Consider the following 12930-nt stretch of genomic DNA (forward strand, 5'->3'; position numbering starts at 1 on the left):
AAGATCACCCATTATCCTTCTGAACTCCAATGAGTAAAGACCCAGTCTACTCAATCTATCATCATAAGGTAACCCCCTCATCTCCGGAATCAGCCTCGTGAATCGTCTCTGTACCCCCTCCAAAGCTAGGATATCCTTCCTTAAGTAAGGTGACCAAAACTGCACGCAGTACTCCAGGTGCGGCCTCACCAATACCCTATACAGGTGCAGAAGGACCTCCCTGCTTTTGTACTCCATCCCTCTCACAATGAAGGCCAACATTGCATTCGCCTTCCTGATTACCTGCTGCACCTGCAAACTAACTTTTTGGGATTCATGCACAAGGACCAATGGTAGAGCAGTGGAGGCGTGTCCTGCTCAGTTGGAGCTGTGAGCAGTGAGAGAGGCAGCTATCAACTTGAGCTCCTGCCTGGAGAGCCCTGAGACCAGCCCAGGAAGAGAAGGAAGGAAGGGGCTTCACCCACAACTTCTATCCAGAGGGAGAGGAGGAAAAAGCAGAAAACTTTCAACATCTTTATTACCATTCTGCAAGGAGTTGGAGAGAGGGGGAAAAGACCAACAACATCCAGTCAGTGTGGAAGGAGGGAGACTCTACATTCTACAGGTGGGTGTGGGTGCATTTCCCAAAAAGACTTTGTTGTATCGGTGGGGGGAGGAAAGAAGACCACTGAGGGCCGGAACATCGCGGGGGGTGTGTGTGTGTGTGTGGTAGTGTGCGTGGGGGCTGTGCTTACAACTAGGCCCCCCCCACAATTGAAACCCCCCCCACCCCCAATTGCCTAGCCTGGGATAGCTGGAGCTACCAGGCTGAAGATTTTCATTAATCACCCAATTAAGGATCGTTAGGAGTGCCTGGTGGCTCCAGCTACCCCAGGTGAAGACATCTTCTCCCCCCACCTGAAGACCACCCCAAGGACTTTTGTATTTTGCCATCTGGGGAGTGCACCCACCCACAGCTGCGAGGAGAGACCTGCCCTCGCAGCCCCCCCCCTTCCCACCCCCCTCTCTCTTTCTCTGCTACTCTGTTTCTCCCCTCTCTCTCTGAGGCCTCTTCCTTCCAAATTTGCAAAAAAAACCAATTAAGACAACTGAGCAGAGGGAGCAAGGCCTCTCCCCAATTGTCAACGAGGGGAGAGGTACCTCGTTAAGAGCTCCTCTGCTCAGTTAATTTACGAGGCCAATTAAGACCATTAAGGCCTGTGACTTTGGGGTGGGTGTAGCCCTTAAAGGGACCCCGTGATGGCGACCCCATCCACGCCGGTGGCAGGGCCAGCAAGGACGTATGCGCAGGTGGCAACCGCTTCCACGGCCCCTCCTGCGCCACCCGCTGCCCTGCCACCATTTAGATTAATTACTAGAAAACACGGGGTCAAGAGCTACACTCACCCCACAATGACCATCGAGGAGTGCGTGCGGGCGATGGCTGGGGTAGTCGGCCCCTCGGCCATTGTCGCAGCCTCCAAGATGTCTGGGAAGGCCGTGTTCTTCCTGGGGTCGGAGCGGGCGGTGTCCCTGGCCCTCGAAAGGGGGCTCACGGTGGGCGGGACGTTCCTGCCGGTGGATCCTCTCGAGGCCACCGCGCAGAGGGTCATCGTGTCGAACGTCCCGCCCTTTGTTCCCGCTGAGCTCCTCCTCCCTCACCTACAACAACTGGGGGAGGTAAGGTCGGGGATCAACCCCATACCGCTCGGCCTCAGGGAGAACAGCCTGCGCCACGTGTTCTCCTTCCGCCGCCAGCTCTTTGTCCGGCTGGCGCGGGAGGACACGACGGAGGGAGATTTTAATGTGGTGCACGAGGGGACTGCCTACCGCGTCTTCTGGACGTCGGACGGCGTGCGGTGCCATGCCTGCAGGGAGGTGGGGCACGTTCGCAAGAACTGCCCCGCCTCCAAGGCCGCCAAACCATCGAAGGCGGCCAAGGCTGGCGCCGCCGCCACCCCTCCCCCTAGTTGCGTCCGCGTGCCGGGAGCCGTAGGTGCGCGGGCATCGTCGGAGGCCTTTGTTTTCAGGGCCTCCGGCGGGGGGGAGGGAGAGCGTCCGAGCGGAAAGAAGGCGCGGAACAAGAAGAAACATCTAGAGGCGGGTCCCCTCAGTGCGCCAGAAGGATTGACCACCGCGCTCGGCCCAACCCAGCCACCGGCGAGCGCGGGGTGCCCCGAGCCCGTGCCCGAGCCCTTGACCAATACCGCAGAGGGGCCCGGGCGCGGGCAAGAAAAGGAAAAGGGGGGGGCGGAGCGGGAGGCCTCGGCAGACATGGAGGTCTCCCTGACTCCGCGCGCCCCCAGGAACAAAAAGAGGCACCGCCCCAATGACGCGGAGGGGGAACAACATCCCTCCGCGGAGGAGTCGGTGCCCGCCGCGTGTCCCGCGTCCCCCACCAGCGCCCCCAAATTGCGCTGCAGGCGCGAGGAGTCTTTCCCCGGGGAGGGTGAGACAGTTGAGGCTGCCCAGCCTCTGCCTCCCGGGGATGGAGTGGAAGATCTGCCTGTCGTGGGGGGCGTGGGGACCGCGGAGCAATGCGTAGCCGCCGGGCCGGGCGTCCCGGGGACTGAGGCGGGCGAGGCCGAAAAGGCCGAACCTGAGCCCGCCCAGCCAATACCCAACTTCCCCCGGGAGACGCTCGACCCGGCAGAGAATGAAACAATTGATTTTAATGATACTGTAGATGCTGGGCCGGGGGGTGGCAGCGGGGAGGGGGAGGAACACCCACCCTCGCCCCTTACTTTGGAGCTGGAGCACTTGGAGGGCCTGGGGATTTCCTATGGCCGGGTCTCTCCTTGTTCTCCGGTTCCTGGGGCGGAGGGGGAACCCCTTCCGCTGTCATTTCCCGACCCGGCACCATTTTTAAAAGAGCCCAGTGGGGACTCCTCTGCCGACGATCCTGGGGGTGGGATCGGGGCAGTGCCAGGGCCGGTTGGAGCGGCCGGTTCATTTGCCGTACCTTGTGCGGTCGATGGGCCGGCTGCTGGCGGCCACCTCCCGGAGGAGGACGGGGACTCGGTGGGGGACGCGGGTGAAGACCTAGAGACCACCGCCAGGGAGGCGGTGGATCTGCTCGCGGCCGCCGCTGAGGCCCTCCTCGTTCCTGCAAAGGAACTCCGGGACTTTTTGGCCCAGAGCCGGGGTCGCCGCGACCAAGCCCGACTGGCCCTGGAAAAATGGTCCGAGCCGGAGCTGATCAAGGGGTCCGTCCGCGCCGCCGTTAAAACCTTGGCCGCGGGCGGGCCCTTGACAAAGGAGCAGCACCTTGAGCTGCGCGAGCTCGAGGGACTCCTCGCTGGGCTGCGGAGGGAGCGGAGTTCAACAAAAGACTCCGCTCCCTCCCCCACAATAGGTTAAGGTAGAGGTTGCACTATGCTTTTGCCATGAAGATAACCATAGCCAGCCTCAACATCAACGGCGGCAGAGGGGCACGCCGTAGATTTGACAATTTTTCGCTCCTGCGGGAGGGGAAATACGCGGTGTGCTTCCTGCAAGAAACCCACACCGTTCCGGGAGACGAAGCCACGTGGCTCCTGGAATGGCAAGGAGAGGTCCGCATGAGCCACCTCACCGCCATTTCAAGTGGGGTGGCCATCTTGCTGGGCCCGCATTTTCAGCCGGAGATCTTGGGGGTCGAGGAGCCCGTGCCAGGCCGCTTGCTGCACGTAACGGTTCGCCTGGGGGACGTGCCGCTCCATCTCGTGAACGTGTACGCCCCTCATCCCGGCCCGCAGCAAACGCGCGTCTTTGAAGAGGTGTCCGCTCTTCTTGGCTCCGTCGACGTCGGCGACTGCATTGTCCTCGGGGGGGATTTTAACTGCACCCTCGAGGCGAGGGACCGCTCCGGTGCCCCGCAGTGCATGACGGCGATGGAGAAGTTGAGGGACCTGGTCGGGTCCTTCGACTTGGTGGACGTCTGGCGAAATCTCCACCCCGACTCCAGCGCCTTTACTTGGGTGAGGCCTGGAGTTGGATGGTCTAGGGTCGACCGCCTTTACGTGTCTCGGGCGTACGTTTCCTGCGTCCCGGCGGCCTCCATGCGGCCGGTGCCGTGCTCGGACCACCACCTGGTGTGGGCGGAGCTCGCTTCGCTCCGCGCGAGGACGGGGTCCGCGTACTGGCACTTTAACAACCGGCTGCTGGAGGACGTGCGGTTCCAGGACTCGTTCCGTCGATTCTGGTCCGACTGGAGAAGGAAGCAGGGGGGCTTCCCCTCCTTGAGGCTATGGTGGGACGTGGGCAAGGCTCACGTCCGCGTCTTCTGTCAAGAGTACGCGAGGGGGTCGACCAAGAGGCGGGCGGCCAGAGTCGGGCGCCTAGAAAAAGAGGTGCTCGACCTGGAAGCCCGTCTCGGTCAAGTCGTCCAGGACCCGGCCCTGCGGACGGTGTACGAAGCGAAGAAGGCCGCGCTGAAGGACCTGCAGCTCGTCGGGTCCCGAGGCGCGTTCGTGAGGTCGCGGATCCGGTTCCTGCGGGATCTGGACCGCGGCTCCCCCTTCTTCTACTCGCTGGAAAAAAGGCAGAGTGTCCGTAAGCAGCTCTTGACGCTGCTGGCCGACGACGGCTCTCTCGTCTCGGATCCGGAGGGCGTCAACAACAGGGTCCGTGAATATTACGGGGCTCTGTTCTCTCCGGATCTGTCCAGCGAGGAAGCGCGTAGAGTTTTGTGGGAGGACCTGCCGAAGGTCAGCCCGGAGGGCGCCGAAAATCTGGAAGCTCCGCTAAGCCTGGCGGAGCTGACCGGTGCCCTCGCCCGGCTCTCGAGGGGAAAATCCCCGGGGCTGGACGGGCTGACCGTGGAGTTCCACAGGGCGTTCTGGGACGTCCTGGGGGGCGACTACGCGCGGGTCCTGGGGGAAAGTCTGGCGACCGGGGAGATGCCCCTCTCTTGGCGCAGGGCAGTCATCGTCCTGCTGCCTAAGAAGGGCGATCTCCGCCTCCTTAAGAACTGGCGCCCGGTCTCCCTCCTCAGCACGGACTACAAAATCTTCGCCAGGGCGATGTCTGCTCGCCTTGGTGCCGTGCTGGACCACATGATCCACCCCGACCAGTCATACACGGTCCCGGGCCGGACAATCCACGACAACATCCATCTGGTCCGGGACCTCATCCATTGCTCCCAGGAGGCTGGTCTGTCGGTCGCCTTCCTATCCCTCGACCAAGAGAAGGCGTTCGACAGGGTGGATCACGACTATCTGCTCGGAACTCTGCGCGCTTTCGGGTTCGGGACGCATTTCGTCGCCCGGATCCGACTTTTGTACGCCGCCGCGGAGTGTCTGATTAAGGTTAACGGGTCCTTGACGGCGCCCCTTCGCTTTAGGAGAGGGGTGCGCCAGGGATGCCCCATGTCCGGCCAGTTATACGCCGTTTGCGTGGAGCCTTTCCTGCGCCTCTTGCGGACGAGGTTGACGGGACTGGCTCTGCAAGGGCCGGGCGTGGAGGTCGTCCTCTCGGCTTACGCCGATGACGTGCTCCTCGCGGTAGAGGATCCCGCTGACCTGCGGAGGATGCGTGAGTGCCAGGAGATTTACTCGGCCGCGTCCTCCGCCAGGATCAACTGGGAGAAATGTTCCGGACTCCTGGTGGGTCAGTGGCGGGTGGACTCCCTGCCGGAGGAGCTCAGGCCTTTTGCCTGGAGCACGACCCATCTCCTCTATCTGGGAGTCTACCTTAGCCCCGACGAGGAAGCCTGGCCGGCGAACTGGCAGGAGCTGGAGGCCAAGGTCGCCGCTCGCCTAGGGCGCTGGACAGGACTGCTCCGAGTGCTGTCCTACAGGGGTCGAGCGCTAGTCATAAACCAGCTGGTGGCCGCAATGCTGTGGTACCGGCTGGTCACTTTGACCCCTCCCCCTGCGTTTGTCGCCAAGATACAGAAGAAGCTGGTGGACTTCTTCTGGAACAACAGGAAGCACTGGGTCTCTGTCGCGGTCTTGAGTCTCCCGCTTGAGGAGGGCGGTCAGTCGTTGGTGTGCGTCAGCGCCCAGCTCGCGACTTTCCGTCTTCAGACCCTGCAGAGATACCTTTACGTCGAGCCCCCTCCTAGGTGGTGTGCTCTGGCGAGGTATTTCTTCCGCCAGCAGCTCGACCTCAATTATGACACGCAGCTCCTGTTTGTGAACTTGGGGGGTGCCAGGACCGCCCTCCGGGAGCTGCCTGTCTTTTACAGGGAACTCATCAGGGTCTGGAACAAAGTCTCCACCAAGCGCAGCTCTCCGCCGGCTGGAGTGGCGGCCGTCCTGCAGGAACCGCTGCTCGGGAATCCGTACCTCCACGGCCGAGGCTTCATGTGGCGGTCGGAAGAGAGGGCTGTGGCTGGTGAGGTGACCAGGGTCAGGGACCTGCTCGATGGCGGAGGAGCGGGCTGGATGGCGCCAGTCACGCTGGCGCGGCGCCTAAATTCTGCCAACGTCCGCCGCGCGGCCGATGCCATCGAGTCGCTAAAAACAGCTCTGGGCCCTGACTCCGTTAGGTGTATCGAGGAGGCTCAAGCACGTGGGGAGATCCCGTCCGAACTGACCCCCGTCCGGACGGAATTCCTCATCGGCGCCAAACCCCGGAACCTCCCTCGGGGGCCGGCGCCTCACAACTTGAGCCGCCTCGGGGAAATCCCCTCCGTGCCTTTCAGTTCCGCGCGGAGGGGTTTCCTGTACGGGCTGCTCCTGCACACCCTCAACTTTGCCATCCTCGCCGGCCGTCCGGACACGCCATGGCGTACCATCTTGCCGTCCGGAGGAGGCGGGGGTCCCCGATGGAGGGCACTCTACGCAGGGGTCCTCCCACTATTCATCGGGGACTTGGCCTGGAGGGTGGTGCACGGAGCAGTGCCGTGCAACAAATTTTTAAGCCGGTTCACGGACTCCCAGGCCGCCTGCAATTTCTGCGGTCTGGAGGAGTCCGTGTTCCATGTTTTTATTGAGTGCACGAGGTTGCAGCCCCTGTTCCATTATTTGAAGGGGCTGCTCCTGAAATTCTGGCTGCACTTCAGTCCCACCCTCCTGATCTTTGGGCACCCTGTGCGGAGGGGAGCGGGTAGGTCCGAAGGCCTCCTCGTAGGACTGCTCCTGGGCACGGCCAAGGGTGCCATCAGCCGGTCCAGGCAGCGGGCGGTCGAGGGGGTCGTTCAACCTGACTGCCTGCCTCTCTTCCGCTCTTACATCCGGTCCAGGGTGTCCTTGGAGATGGAGCACGCGGTGTCCACCGGTACGCTCGCGGCCTTCCGCGAGAGGTGGGCACCGGAGGGACTGGAGTGCATCATCACGCCCGGCAACCAAATTTTAATTTGATTTTACGTTTTAAAGTTAATTTGTTTTAATTGCCGGTGCTTTTAGTGTCCCCTTCCCTTTTATAGGGGGCACTGGGGAAAAATTGTGATTTTAGTGCCCAAAAAAAAAACCAAAAAAAGAAAAACACAAAAAAAAACAAAAAAAGGGGGGGAAAAAAAGGGCCTTGTAAATGTCTGGAGTGTCACCCAGGTTGGGTGGCACCGTTATTGTTTTATGTTTTCACAGGTAGACTCTAAAAGAGTTTCATGCACAAGGACCCCCAGGTCCCTCTGCACCGCAGCATGTTGTAATTTCTCCCCATTCAAATAATATTCCCTTTTACTGTTTTTTTTCCCCAAGGTGGATGACCTTACACTTTCCGACATTGTTAGAACACTAGCTCCTTCGAGCCGGAATTGAACCAGTGACCTAAGGATGACTTTGCTGCATATTTCACTACAGTCCTCCGCTTTACCAACTGAGCTATCGAAGAGAAGCTATCGAAGGGAATCTCCCCCAACAGTATCCAAAACGGTATATCTGTTTTGGAGGGAGATGACCGCAGGGGACTCCTGAACTACCTTCCTGCTCTTGCCTTGTCTCATGGTTGCCCATTCACTATCTGTCCTAACCCTTACCTGCGGTGTGACCAACTCACTAAATGTGCTCTCCACAACATTCTCAGCATCGCGCATGCTCCAGAGTGAGTCCATCCGCAGCTCCTGTGCCGTCATGTGGTCTGTCAGGAGCTACAGCTGGACACACTTCCCGCACACGTAGTAGTCAGGGACACTGGAAGCATCGCTGACTTCCCACATAGCACAGGAGGAGCATGACATGGGTCCGAGCTCTCCTGCCATGACTTAACCCTTAAATTAATTCAAAATGGGACAATTCTTCCTCGATTTATTTGAAGAATTGACAAGCCAAGTAGACTGTGGGAAACTCGAACATGCTGTATCTGAACTTCCAAAAGGCTTTTGACAAAGTTCCACACGACGGGCTATTAATTAAATCCAAAGCTGTATGGATTCAGAGTAAACCCTGGAAAGAGTCGAAAACAATGCATATTCATCAGAAGATATTCGTCAGTGTGGTCGGAACTACTGAGTGGGGTGTCTAAGGGTTCATGCTGGGCCCGTTATGGTTTCTAATTTACATCAATAACTTGGATTAGAAACTCAATGTAAAGTGGTCGAATTCTACAGATGATGCCAAACTACAAGGGGCAGTGAAATTAGAAGCGGCAGTTCAGGCTCTACAGATCTGTAAGTGGGCAGAACAATGGCAGATGAAATTGAGTGCAGAGAAATGTAAAGTGCTATTCAGAAGAAGAAAAATAGACAACATGGATACACCAGTATGTTACTGAAAGAGACAAGAATGAAGTTGAAGGAGAGCTATGAGTTTTAGTAGACTCAATGTAACATGTCCCATCAATGCAGAGTGACAATCAACAAAGCCAATAAGGATGTTGAAATATTGGGTCGGAAGGTAAATGTGGCATGGAATGTGGCAGTGAATCATATAGAGTTGCAAGTTCATGGAGTTCAACATTTGGCCTCAGCATCGCTGCACTGAATGTGGTCTCATGAATAGGGTTCTTTTCAATTTCTTGGAAATTTTTCATTTTTAAACATTAAATCCAAGATGGGGAGAGAATGGGTGGTACATTTTCTGGGTAAAAGCCAGAGAAAAGCATCTCAATATAACAAATATCACCAAGATCTTTTGCATTTTCATTCTCAGCTTCACCTTAGCAGCATCTCCTGTCTTTATAAAACAACTGGCTTACCATAAACAGAAGATCCATTATTAAACACTTATGGTGTCACACACCTCAGGCACTGAACCTCTCTATATGCAAATGTTGTGTCACACTGCACTTGATTAACTCAAATGTCATTCACAAAACAACAAATAATATAGCTACCATTTTTATAAAAAAAAGGAGCTAAGTTTTTGAAACTACAGCAACTAAGGTAAGAAACATAGGTCTGGAAATATGGTTTCTAATTCAATAAAGGTATTTTAAAAATTAACATTATTCAAGAAAATGATTAAACTCATCAATGCAATAGCATTGTGTGTTTGAAATGCCTCCAATGTTTACTGTCAGATATCTGTGCTTGGAGTTTATGGGAGCTTCTAAACCCATGACTCTCCATTGAAGAAATGGAACAAGCTGTAGTTTGCAACGTGAAATTAAGCCCACACTTCATAGTTTTACGATTAACAGAAAGACTGACCATTTATAAACCATGCCTTGATTTGTTGTTTCAAATATCCATCCCGTCCCCCATATCATAATTGGATGAACAGTAAGGATTAGGACCTCTTGCATAAATGTATTGATTTATTTGTGTAAATGTGAAACAAGAAGTGAGTAGGATTATTTATTTATTTCACTACCTAAGGTAAGGAAAACACTACGGGCTAGATTTTCGAATGTAGTAGAAACATAGAAACATAGAAAATAGGTGCAGGAGTAGGCCATTCGGCCCTTCGAGCCTGCACCACCATTCAATAAGATCATGGCTGATCATTCCCTCAGTACCCCCTTTCCTGCTTTCTCTCCATACCCCTTGATCCCCTTAGCCGTAAGGGCCATATCTAACTCCCTCTTGAATATATACAATGAACTGACATCAACAACTCTCTGCGGCAGGGAATTCCATAGGTTAACAACTCTCTGAGTGAAGAAGTTTCTCCTCATCTCAGTCTGAAATGGCCTACCCCTTATCCTAAGACTGTGTCTGCTGGTTCTGGACTTCCCCAACATCGGGAACAATCTATCAGCATCTAACCTGTCCTGTCCCATCAGAATCTTGTACGTTTCTATGAGATCCCCTCTCATCCTTCTAAACTCCAATATATAAAGCCCCAGTTGATCCAGTCTCTCCTCATATGTCAGTCCAGCCATCCAGGGAATCAGTCTGGTGAACCTTTGCTGCACTCCCTCAATAGCAAGAACTTCCTTCTTCAGATTAGGAGACCAAAACAGAACATAATATTCCAGGTGAGGTCTCACCAAGGCCCTGTACAACTGCAGTAAGACCTCCCTGCTCCCATACTCAAATCCCCTAGCAATGAAGGCCAACATACTATTTGCCTTCTTCACCGCCTGCTGTACCTGTATGCCAACTTTCAATGATACCCAGGTCTCGTTGCACCTTACCTTTTCCTAATCTGCCACCATTCAGATAATATTCTGTCTTCGCGTTTTTTCCCCCAAAGTGGATAACCTCACATTTATCCACATTATACTGCATCTGCCATGCATTTGCCCACTCACCTAACCTGTCCAAGTCACCTTGCAGCCTCTTAGCGTCTCCATCACAGCTCACACCGCCACCCAATTAAGTGTTATCTGAAAACTTGGAGATATTACACTCAGTTCCTTCATCCAAATCATTGATGTATATTGTAAAGAGCTGGGGTCCCAGCACTGAGCCCTGCGGCACTCCACTTGTCACTGCCTGCCATTCTGAAAAGTACCCATTCACTCCTATTCTTTGCTTCCTGTCTGCCAACCAGTTCTCAATCCACGTCAGCACACTACCCCCAATCCCATGTGCTTTGATTTTGCACACCAATCTCTTGTGTGGGACCTTGTCAAAACCCTTTTGAAAGTCCAAATACACCACATCCACTGTCTTGCTTATAGTGGTGGAAAATAAGGGAAAATTCAGCAAGTTAGTCCTAATGCCACACAGTGCTGACCTGGATTTCCTCCCTCTTGCCCTCACTTGGTCTGCTGCCAGCCACGCTTCTCCAACTCATCATATGCAAAGGGTGCTCCCCAGAAAAATTCCCTCCCATCCACCTGTGTTATTGCTGCTTCCCAGAACCACCAAGTCGAAGGTTGCTGTTGTCCATGGGAAGTAGAGATCATGGCTTTGTAGCGGACTCCCCTCCCTCTCTCTCTCTCCACTCTGGCATTCGATGTACTTATCTGACTAGGCTTTGATGTCTGTTGAGGCCTACAAGGCTGCTGCAGCTCCTTCAGTTCATGGAGCTTTTCTGCCTCATCAGTCCGTGGAGCTTTTCTGCCCCTTCAAATGCACCTCTTTTTATTTTAGTTGCTGCAATGCTGGAATTTTCTGGCCTGGCTCTTGTGAGCTCCTTCTTGGTGACGGGTATCCCACTGGGAGCCAGCCATCCATCTTTAAAGAGCCCTGGCCCAGGAAACAGGGTTGCATTTGCAACAGTGTTGGGGTGGCAGGCAGAAGTCCCATACCATTAAAACATCGCTGCTGGAAAGAAAAGATCCCATTTATATATTTATTTATTTTCCAGGCACCAAAATAAAACTTACTGCAGTGTCTCTTGGGAGATTTCTTATGAACTTCTTTCATAAGAACCTAAGAACATAAGAAATAAGAGCAGGATTAGACCGAATAGCCCCTGAGCCTGCTCCACAATTCACTATCATGGCTACATCAAGTCCACTTTCCCGCCCTATCTCCACATCCTTTGATTCCCTTAGTGCCCAAGAATCCATCAGTCAGTCTTAAAAATACTCAGTTACTGAGTATCCACAGCCATCTGGGAAGAGAATTCAAAAGATTTCTAAATCCTTTCAGCGCCCTCACCTCCAACTTGCAACAGCAGAAACTCTGACTCACTGTGAGCAATGCTATGGGGATCTGCTAGCCTATGTCCCAGCTTTGAGACATTGCATTGTCTCACTGAGTACTTCAGTTGTCATTCTTTGTCACAGATATAAGCTTCTGTGTCACACATTTAAAAAATAAGTAAAATAAAAAGAAAGAAAGCCAGTCAATTCCTGTTGGTTTCCTTTATCCTTTAATTTAGGTCAGGATCTGTTTAAGAATAATTAAGCTCTAATTGACATCAGGAAGACTCGACAATTGGACCTTGTGGCTTTAAAAGTACAATATTTTTTATTCTTTTTTTGTCATTCATTCACGGGATATAGACTTTCCTGGCAAGGCCTGCATTTATTGCCCATCCCTAATTGCACTTGAGAAAGTGGTGGTGAACTGCTTTCTTGACTACAACTGGCTTGCTAGGCCATTTCAGAGGGCAGTTAAGAGTCAACCATATTTCTGTGGGTCGGGAGTCACATATAGGCCAGATGAAGTAAAGATGGCAGATTTTGTTCCTGTAAAGGACATTAATGAATCAGATGGGTTTTTATGACAATCCAGTAGTTTCATGGTCACCATTACTGATGCTAACTTTTTATTCCAAGTTTATTTAATTATTCGAGTTAAAATTCCCCAGCTGCCATGGTGATATTTGAACTGATGCATCCAGATTACTAGTCCAGTAACATAACCACTATGCTACCATACCCCCTTATAGATACATTAGGTGCCACAGGGTATATGGTTACAAGACAGAATATCCTCTGACTTTCGATTAGCATCAACCATGGGGAACTGGGGACTGCTAGTCAGTACAAGAAATTAAATTAATCATCTCTTGTTTGATCTTTTCATTAGTGCACAGGAGTAACAAGGAAAACAATAAAGAGCACATCAGACATCATCACCATATGCACCATAATGAGATGCACAAAACCAAAATCTTACAAAGCTAGTGAGATAGAGAAAACTTGCAAATTGGAAAATGTCAAATTGTCAAATCGGGGATGGGGAAGGGGTCAGAATTGGAGGATTGCAGAGATCTCTGAGGGTTGTAGGGCTGGAGGCAGGGG

General features: G+C 53.6%; 1 protein-coding gene and 1 non-coding gene across 2 annotated transcripts in view; both read right to left on the reverse strand.

The window, feature by feature from the left end:
• Positions 1 to 12930, reverse strand: part of adgrb1a (adhesion G protein-coupled receptor B1a) — a 691398-nt gene that overhangs the window by 624419 nt on the left and 54049 nt on the right. The window lies entirely within an intron of this gene.
• trnay-gua (transfer RNA tyrosine (anticodon GUA)) lies at positions 7646 to 7737 on the reverse strand. Its single transcript is given in 2 exon segments — positions 7646 to 7681; positions 7701 to 7737. It is a non-coding gene; the product is annotated as a tRNA-Tyr (tRNA).

This window comes from Pristiophorus japonicus, chromosome 1 (assembly GCF_044704955.1).
Source record: "Pristiophorus japonicus isolate sPriJap1 chromosome 1, sPriJap1.hap1, whole genome shotgun sequence".
Classification (NCBI taxonomy): domain Eukaryota; kingdom Metazoa; phylum Chordata; class Chondrichthyes; family Pristiophoridae; genus Pristiophorus; species Pristiophorus japonicus.